Genomic DNA, 9961 nt, shown 5'->3' on the forward strand with positions numbered 1-9961 from the left:
TCACATCTAAGAGCCTACTTCACCATGAAAGCAAGCAACAATTGCCCTATGGAACCTGACTACCTCAGATAATTACTGGCCAGTTGAGTACCAGATGGAGGGTGGGAAGTCTATAGTTGGTGCTGTTGTGGCATGCCGGACAGTACAGTGTAATGTAGGAACATTCAGTCAAAACAACCAATGTGCCAGACATCAATTCTCACAATGTTGTATCTATCTAAGTATTTATAAGGTTATGCATCACCATATGCATGCATGCCACAAAAAGTTAACCAAAAAACTCACTCACCTTCCACTCTTCTGGCAGGAGCAAGCTTCCAATTATTATTGTTGTTTTTTTTTAAAAAAGTATCCAGTGTGAAGATGCTGATGGACTTGAGAATGATATTGCAGGAAAGTTATCTCGAAGAATGGGGAGGGGGCCTGCATTTAGTTCTGAACATTGTGAGGGAGGTGGATGTTCTTATTTCATTGGCAGTGAATTCAAGTGTCTTTCACTAGTTCTTGTGACAATTTTGCCCTCTGCAGATATGAATATTTCTCTATTTGTCATCAGCTTGTCAACAGTACTGGAAGTCTCATGATTTTCAGGTTGTTTTTCAAAAGTTTCTCAAGATCTGATATCGGGCAGCATCCTTGAGAAGATTGCCCTTATCTGTCCTGGCCCTACTCTCCTATTACTTCCAGTGGGTATGAGCCCACAGGTTGCTCTCAGTTAAGACAGCCACCATTTCCCTACAGCCTTTGCAAGTGGCAATGATTCTGCATCTAGTAGAGAAACGCCACTATCAGCCATTGCATTCAATGGGACTGAAGAAAGGCTGCTCTCATAAATTGACCACCCCTGGGTTATGTGGTTTGGAACAGATAGAAAAAGTGTGGTGTTAGGGAACAATGGTTTGAAGAGAAATATGGAGAGCAGGATGGAAACTAAGTTTGCAGGAGAATGTAAGGGACTAGAAACCTCACAAACTGTCACCTCATGTCTAATCTCCCTTATTTAAACAAATTAATCAAAAAGATTGCAAAAACTAGTCTCCAAAACTACTTGTCAGTTACCAGTATCCTGAGCTCTCTGTTAGGGCTTGGCTACACTGGAGAGTTGCAACGCTGGTGGTGGCTTTACAGCGCTGCAACTCATTCACTGTCCACACTTGCAAAGCACATACAGCTCTGTATCTCCCTGGCTACAGCGCTGGCTGTACTCCACCTCGGCCTGGGGAATAATGACTGCAGCGCTGGTGATGCAGTGCTGCTCCGCCAGTGTGGCCACCAAAAGCGCTGTTATTGGCCTCCAGAGGTATTCAGAGGTATCCCAGAATGCCTGTTCAGCCACTCTGCTCATCAGTTCGAACTCTCCTGCCCTGGCCTCAGGTAACCCGCCCTTTAAATGCCCCGGAAGGTTTTCTAAAAATCCCCTTCTGTTTGTCAGCAGGTGTGGAGTGCAATCAGTGAATTCTTCCAGGTGACCATTGCCTCCAATCCACGCCAATGCTTCCCCACTGGAGCAATTTCGGAGTTGGTGCGACCTCATCGCTGTTTCAGGGAAGGAGGCTGTGCATGTTCCGCGCGCTGCCAGCCATAGGAATTACGATACCTTTGGCAGTACTCCAGGCCATGCTGGAAAGGGCCATGACCAGGATTGTGCTTGCTGTGCAGGGTTACCAGTGAACGAGCTGCGGAGTGCTATGCCAAAGCCCAACGAGGGAAACCGCTGCTCCGGCGCTGCTCCCACGATCATACTGTTTTACAAAGAGCTGGGACGCGATCTGGAGTGACCATCGCATCTGAGGACCCTATGATTGTATACTGTCAGAGTGGGGGGAGGATGAGGCGGGGCGAGGCAGGACAACCTGAGCGTGGAGGGTACTGGGTGGGGGACAGACACTCCAGAAGGTCCCTGGAGGCATGCAGCCAGGAGGGTAGTTTACTGAAGTCAGGAGAAGGTAGCCATCGCAGCAGCCGCGTACTTGTGGAGACAAATCACAGGAGCGCTTCCAGTAGCAGCTTTTAGTTTTAAGGAAATTTCTTTTGGGAGCAGCGAGGGAGGGTCTGCATGCATCCATGCATGCCTAGATGTGATAGTGAGGAGTGGAGGGCCATTGGCTGCACCCAGGCAGCTGTGCTAGGGCGGACGCGTTATCCGCATTGCTGATAGAGAGCCCCTCTCGCTCTTCCAGGTGACCTGCAGCAGTAGATTCTTCCAGGATCACTCTCTGTGGATAAATGTTGGGACGCTATTCAGTGTAGGTGCCCCCTGTAGCTGTATTGCTTCTGCAATGTCCAGAAACACCGAGGGAGGTTCCAACGCCTGAACGCAATTAATCCCCCTTACTCACCATTTTTGAGGCTCCTGTTGGCGGTTATGTCGTCTCTTTTGGTATGGAAAATTTCTGATTGTGAAGGAATGTTATCGCTTCACTGTTGTGGAAAGTATGCTGTCTGGATATAAACATGCTGGCTCGAGTGGGTTGAGTAGTGTGCTTTTTTGTTGCCTTTCCACAAGCAACCTTGACTTCTCGGGCTGCCCCCCGTGTGGAACGCTAAACGACTCCAAACCTGCAGAGAGCACGAAAAGACGAGCGCAAGAGTTCAACACTGCTCACGAAGACAGAGTTAATAGACATGGCGGCATAGAGAATAAAGATGTCGATGAGAGAAAAGCGAGATTCCCCAGAAAAACGGCAGCAGCCAGGAGAAAACCATTAGCAGACTGATAGCACATCCTGGGCGCAAGCACGACTCATTCCAATGCGCCGGTAGCGCATGCAGCAGAGCACCTACCGCGTGCCCCCGCTCCCCAGTCCAAAGCTTTTCCCTTTGTGCCAATGTCAGTCAAAAACCTTACCCCAGCACCAGTTCTTACACCCAGCACAGCTCCAACACTGACTGGATTACAGCAAACAAGGGCCTGAGACTACGACCCTACCCTCTGCACTCAACCCCCAATCATCCATCGCAGTACATGGCGATTCCTGAAGTGCAGCAGTTATTGCACAGCCCTCCAGACTAGACATATTCAAACTTGATTGTAACAGGTCACACTCCACCCCTCTGCCCTTTAGGCTTCTCAAATGTTGTGTGGTCTGGGTAATAGTTATTTTCTTTTCAATAAATTAATTCTTGGCTTGAAAACAGTCATCTCTCTCTTTAAACAGCCAAAAGCACACTCCACAGTCATTCAGTACCAGTTCAGCCTGTAGTTGAACTGGCCCTTGCTCCTGTCAAGCTTCCTTGTATACAGTTTCATCAGCCAAGGCATTAACGGGTAAGCGGGGTCTCCAAGGATCACAATGGGCCTTTCAACGTCCCCTACTGTGATCTTCCGGTCTGGGAAAAAAGTCCCTGCCTGCAGCTTCCTGAACAGACCAGTGTTCTGAAAGATTCGTGCATCATGCACCTTTCCAGACCAGCCTGTGTTAATGTCAATGAAACGCCCATGGTGATCCACAAGCGCCTGGAGAACCATCGAGAAATACCCCTTCCGATTAACGTACTCGAATGCTAGGTGAGGCGGTGCCAGAATAGGAATATGCGCCCCCATCTATCGCCCATCCACAGTTAGGGAAACCTATTTGTGCAAAGCCATTCACAATGTCCTGCACATTCCCCAGAGTCACGGTTCTTCTTAGCAGGATGCGATTAATGGCCCTGCAAACTTGCATCAACACGATTCCAACGGTCGATTTTCCCACTCCAAACTGGTTCGTGACCGATCGGTAGCTGTCTGGAGTTGCCAGCTTCCAGACTGCAATAGCCACCCGCTTCTCCACCGTCAGGGCAGCTCTCAATCTTGTGTCCTTGAGCCACAGGGTGGGGGTGAGCTCAGCACACAGTCCCATGAAAGTGACTTTTCTCATCCAAAAGTTCTGCAGCCACTGCTTGTCATCCCAGACTTCCAAGACGATGTGATCCCACCACTCAGTGCTTGTTTCCTGAGCCCAAAAGCAGCATTCTACTGTGCTGAGCATTTCCGTGAATGCCAGAAGCAATTTAGTGTCATACGCATCAGGCGACTCGCTATCATCGGCAGACTCCTCATCACTTTGTATCTTAAGGAACAGCTCAACTGCCAAACGTGATGTGCTGGTGAGACTTGTCAGCATACTCCTCATTGAGAGAGTCAAGATGGCGCCAAACGTGGACGGAAAAAAAGGGATTGCTGGGATGTGAAGCACTGCATCACGGGGCGTTGGGACAGGAAGCAGAATCACCCGCACCCTTCTGTCCCCTTCCCACAACCCACAATGCCAAAATGGCGCCAAAATGGGACGAGGTGCTCTGTGGGATAGCTGCCCATAATGCACCACTCCAAACACCGCTGCAAATGCTGCAAATGTGGCCACACTGCAGCACTGGTAGCTGTCAGGGTGGCCACACTCCAGCGCTTTCCCTACACAGCTGTACGAAGACAGCTTTAACTCCCAGCGCTGCACACCTGCAAGTGTAGGCAAACCCTTAGTCTTCAGGCCAGGGCATTATACGGATTTAATTTGAAGCTCTGGTGGATGGCTGAGAGAACTGAGGTTATTTAGTCAGCAGAAGAGAAGAGTGAGGGGGGATTTGATAGCAGCCTTCAACTACCCGAAGAGGGGGGTCTAAAGAGGATGGAGCTAAGCTGTTCTCAGTGGTGGCAGATGACAGAACAAGAAGCAGTGGTCCCAAGTTGCAGTGGGGGAGGTCCAGGCTGGATATTAGGAAATACTGTTTCACTAGGAGGGTGGTGAAGCACTGGAATAGGTTACCTAGGGAGGTGGTGGAATCTCCATCCTTAGAGGTTTTTTAAGACCTGGCTTGACAAAACCCTAGCTGGGATGATTTAGTTGGTGTTGGTCCTGCTTTGAGCAGGAGACTGGACAAGATGACCTCCTGAGGTCTCTTCCAGTCCTAATATTCTATGATTCTATGATTCTTTAGACTTCTACTATTTGTATGTAAGCACTTAAAAAAATTGTCACTTTTTAGCTGACTTCAGACCTAAGATTTAAACTTAGAAGTCTCCTCTGGAGATAATCATATAGTTTCTCTTATCTGTGTTAATGGCAACTTAGTGTGATAAATTCATCTAATGGGCCAAATTCAGAGGTGCTGTTCGGCAGTGGCATCTCTTATAGATTACTAAGTGAGTGAGTCTAAATTGATGTAACATACATGCTGAGGGGACTGGAATGTGTAAGCTATATGCTTACTTGGGCCACAGCTATCCTACAAATATAGTCATATATTAAGGGACTCAGGTACAACACACTTCTGAGTTATAAGATAGGCTGACTTTAACTGTGGTTCTATAACATGACTCAAGCTTTGGTCATGGCTATCCCTTAGCCTGGTTACAGAACAGTACTAAGGGCCTATGTATGCTTCAAACTAGAACCATGGCAGGGGACAACCATATTGTACGACTGGGTTTTCAGAGGCAGAAGTATCTAATGTAAGTTGACTCTTGATCTTTCCTGTTAATTTAGCCTAAGTCTATACAGCAATCATTAAAAGCAGCAGTAACAAGATTACAATGAGCTATTAGGAAATCAAAAAAAGGCTGGACTGAATTCTAGTAAAATACAGAATTAGCCTTCTGTCCAGGATGCCCATCAACTTTCCTTCCTCTGATGCAGCTGAATGTCTGGCTTGCCTTCCACTATGTTAGAGACATGGTGCCCTTCTATAGGTTTGTGAGGCCTCTTACACATATTTCTGATATTTCAGAGGACTATAGCTTGTAGAAGTCCCATTTCTTGAAGTGTCACCAAATATCTATTCTCCTCCCTGTTCACTACTCTGCCTGTGTCTGCTCTCTCAACAGCCATAGGGATGTGAAGGGAAAAACAGTTTAGTGCCTGTTACTTGATTTAGCATCTGACAGTCTCTCAGTGGCCCTTACAAAGTATGAGTGTTAGGAGGGGAGGGCTGGTAACAATTTTGGGTCAAGTTTCCTGGAGTTTTGTTAGTGCTGAAGAGTCGCTTATGCCCACATAGCCTGAGCCCAGCAAAGCCTTTCAAACAAGATTCATGACACTCTAGCTGCTCCTCTACATCTGCCTTTCAACGCCACCCACGCAGACATACATCCTGCTTCTATGGTCATTCTCACAGAAAATGCTGCTCTGACTATGACTGTGTCTGTTTTACGGGGACCCTATCACAAAGACATTTTTCTCTAACCAGAGAGGCATTGTATCTAAACTCAAGTTACTTTCACAAAAATCCAAACTGGTAACTAGGAAACAGAGCAAGAAACATTTTCACTTTTCTCCAATCCATTCATGACTTTAAACACTAATCCCCTTTGTACCTCTCCTCCAGAGCCAGTCCAAACCTGCAGCCCCTTCAGTCTGGTACAGAGCTTCTGCAAGCTTCATTTAAAGAGCAGAGAAGAAAAACATGAAAGAAGATTGGAAAAGAGTAGCCTTTCTTCCTGTCCCAAGCTCGGTCTGGAGTGGAGAACTGTGTTTGTATGTTCTGTATCTTTGGAGCAGTGTAGAGACGGGCTTTCAGTAAGAGGGACTGCCTGTTTGTCACAGCCCAGAGCATTCATCTGCAAACACTGCTCTCCATTCAGAGGCTGCCAGGCTTGGGTGCAAACTGAACCAGAGAAACTGTGAGTGGTTGAGGAAGGAACTGAGGTGGGGGGAGGGTGTGAAAGGAGACAGAGGGGAGAAGAAGGGGGACTAAGAATTGTGAACAGAACAGACAGGAGAGAGGTTACTTTATAAGAAGAGAGGAGAAGACAGACAAGAAGTGAGAGGAGAGGAAGTGGGAGAAGAGAAAAGGGACAAGAGGGGGAAATCAGAGAGCTAAGAATACACAAAGCAGAGGAGGATTGCACAGAGGGGCTTATGCAATTTTATCATGGTAAAGCAATGAGGTGGACACTTCCACTCCCCTATCCTCACTCACAGGCCCATTAGTGGGCACCCAACATCCTTGTGACAGCTACAGAAACTGTTTACATGGAAGAAATCATGTCAGGAAACTTTATTTTTAACTGACTTTAATTAGATACATTTTGTCCTTCCAGGCCACAATGCTTATAGACACCAGCATCTTCAGCTTTAAATATAAAACTCACTTCACTCACTGTTTCCTTTATACTCACCAAGACCCCATATTCCAAAAACAGAGTCCCCGCAGAAAGGGAAGGAGAGATTCTCATCCTGAATAATCTGGGCAGCTCACATACCAGTGTGCTGGCCATGGCATAAGAATACATAGATGGTTGGGAGGAAAAAAAAAGAAACCAAAACCACACTACACTGACCTTTGCTCTTCATTTCATCCATCCACATAGCTGTTCAGTTCTTTTCCCTTACCTGCCCTGCTGCCCAGCCCCCTGGTTACTTTCTCCCTGTTCCCTTGCCCAGGTATCCCAGAGACCTGACTCCCCACTCCTTTGTGTATATTGCCCAGCTGTTTGATTCTTCTACTATCCAGCACATGCTGTCTGGCTGTCTAGCCCCCTGAACGTACTACCCAGATAGTTGGTTGCCTTCTCCACTGGATATTTCTCTCCCTCTAGTAACTCATGATAGTGGATGGCAGCTCCAGTCCTGCCAAAGAACTCATTCACTAAGGATGACTCCTATTTTCCTTCACATAGCATCAGTCTCCAGTGAAGACAACTTTGTTAATTCCTTCTTGTTTCCAACTCTTTTTACAGGCATTGAAAGAGCTGGACCAAAGAGCAGTCAATATCAAGTGATCTGCTAGACTTCCAGTGACTAGCACTCTAGTGCAAAACCTTAACAGTGACCTCACCAAACTTAACGTAGAGTAACTTCCAAGATGTATGGAACATCTGAAAGTCGCATGTACCCTCTAGTACCTTTTCTTATGATGGAAGCTGGCATTGCAAGCTTCTACAGCTCTGTTGCCACTTGCTTCTCAACTGTCAGAGAAGCTCTCATTTTAGTACTGCTGTGCTTCAGGGCTGGGGAAAGCTCTTCGCACAGTTCCATGATAGTGGTCTCACACATTCAAAAACACTGCTCGTCATCCCATAGCTGCATAACGATGCAGTCCCACTAGTCAGTGCTTGTTTCCTGTGCCCAGAATTGGCGCTCCACTGTGTCAAGGTGACCTGCGACTGTCGCCAGCAACTGGGAATTGCTCCAATCCATGGATTCCAGCAGGGCTGCTTGGTGGTATCACATTATTCCACATGGTGGCTCCTGCTTTGGCTGAATAAATACTGCAGAATAAGGTGTGAGGTGTTTGTAATGCTCACAACAAGAGTGTACAGCTGAGCAGGGTCCATGCTTGCCGTGCTATGGCATCTGTGCGTGTATCTATTGGGTTCCTGGGAAGTGGGCGGGCTTGCCCGCCCACTGCTAAAGGATCCCCCCCCAGCCGAAGGGGAGGACCCACAGGACCACAGAAGCCCACTGATTACGGGGGACAACTAATAAAAGAACAGGGACGGGAGTGAGGTCAGAGGGTCATAAGAAGGGAGCCTGATGGGGACACGGAGCAGAGAACCCCGGACAGCGCCCACTGCTCCTCGAAGGCGTCAAGGGAGCCAGTGGACGCCGCCCAGAGGAACTCTGCCCGGATACGTGAACGGACCATGGACCGGAAACAAGCCCCACAGTCACCGGAGTCTCCATCGGCCAACCTCCTCTCCCTGGTCGTGTAGATGGCTTTTTTAGCCAGGGCGAGGAGGAGGTTGACCAGGAGGTCCCTGGACTTCGTGGGGCCACGGATAGGGAGTGCGTAGAGAAGGAGGTGAGGGGAAAAGTGCAGCCAAAAACGCAACAGGAGATTAGTGAGGAGCCGGTATAGGGGCTGCAACCTGGTGCACTCTAAGTAAACGTGCGCCAGGGTCTCCCTCACGCCGCAGAAGGGGCAGGTGTCTGGGACAGGGGTGAACCGCGCCGAATACACGCCCGTGCTCACGGCCCCATGGAGGAGCCGCCAACTGATGTCCCCGGCGGGCCTCGGGACCAGGGTGGAGTATAGGCTGGCCCACCGGGGCATCTGTGCGTGTAGCAGGGTGGTCCCCTGCTCCTGCCCTGAAGGGCTTGAAACAGCCCTGGGGGAAGGTTGTGGCTGGGACAAGAAGCCTGGGCTGATTGGAGAAAGTAGGCTCAGCTGTGGCCATGCCCCAGTCAGGCCCAGCTGGCCCCTATAAGAGGTTGTGAGCCAAAAGCCCAAATGGTCTCCCTCTGCCTGTAGAGGGAGATGGGTCTGACTGCAGGGAGCTAGAGACAGGGTATCTGAGTGAAGCAGGGCTGGGGAAAGGCAGAGGAGCTGGGGAGATCCATCCTGGAAAGCCCCAGGCTGTGGCCTAGGAGAAGGCCAAGGGGTACTGGGGGTTGCAGAGGGCAGCCCAAAGGTAGGCCAAGGCAGCAAGTCCAAACTTTCCTTGCCAGTGATGAGTGGCTGATACTGCAGTCTGCCCCAGGGCGTGAGGCTAGATGATGACTGGCAGTAGCTATATACTGAGGCAAGCTGTGAATAGAGGGTGGGAGTTCCCTGGGAAGGGGAAACCCTGACAGAAAGGGGTTACTGCCAGGAGCCAGCACCCCAGGTAAAAGGGCACCGGGTCCTGGGAGGGACACAGGGGCCAGAGGACAGGTGGATCACTGGCCTGCAGAGGGTGCTCCAGAGCTGAATTGAGCTAATTCCCAGAAGTCATCAGCAGGAGGTGCCGCAGGGGTGAGTCCACACATCTACAGTGCGGGTAACCCAGGCTTAGGAAAAAAGGAGTGAAAAAGGCTTGATTTCTTTGCCATTGATTCCAGGAAGGGAGGTAGGTAGGTAAGTGCCTCATAGGAAGCTTATGCCATGTTCCCATAACCACCTGCACAAACGTTTTGGTCCATAAGGCTTTGCAAGCTCAACCCAAAATTCCACTCGGCTCCATGTACTATAGGATAGCTACCCACAGTGTAGCGTTTTGTGCTTCAATGCAAGCCCTGCTAATGAGGATGTGCTCCACCGACACAATGAGCATAGTGGGGAC

General features: G+C 49.1%; 1 protein-coding gene across 1 annotated transcript in view; it reads right to left on the reverse strand.

Moving 5' to 3' along the window:
* PLXNB1 (plexin B1) overlaps window positions 1-6434 on the reverse strand; it is a 281915-nt gene extending 275481 nt beyond the window's left edge. Inside the window, exon 1 of the mRNA XM_075073224.1 lies at window positions 6293-6434. The gene's annotated coding sequence lies outside the window, so the exon portion shown is untranslated. The remainder of the gene's footprint in view (window positions 1-6292) is intronic.
* Window positions 6435-9961: the final 3527 nt, after the last annotated feature.

This window comes from Chelonoidis abingdonii, chromosome 17 (genome assembly GCF_003597395.2).
Source record: "Chelonoidis abingdonii isolate Lonesome George chromosome 17, CheloAbing_2.0, whole genome shotgun sequence".
In the NCBI taxonomy this organism is placed as follows: domain Eukaryota; kingdom Metazoa; phylum Chordata; order Testudines; family Testudinidae; genus Chelonoidis; species Chelonoidis abingdonii.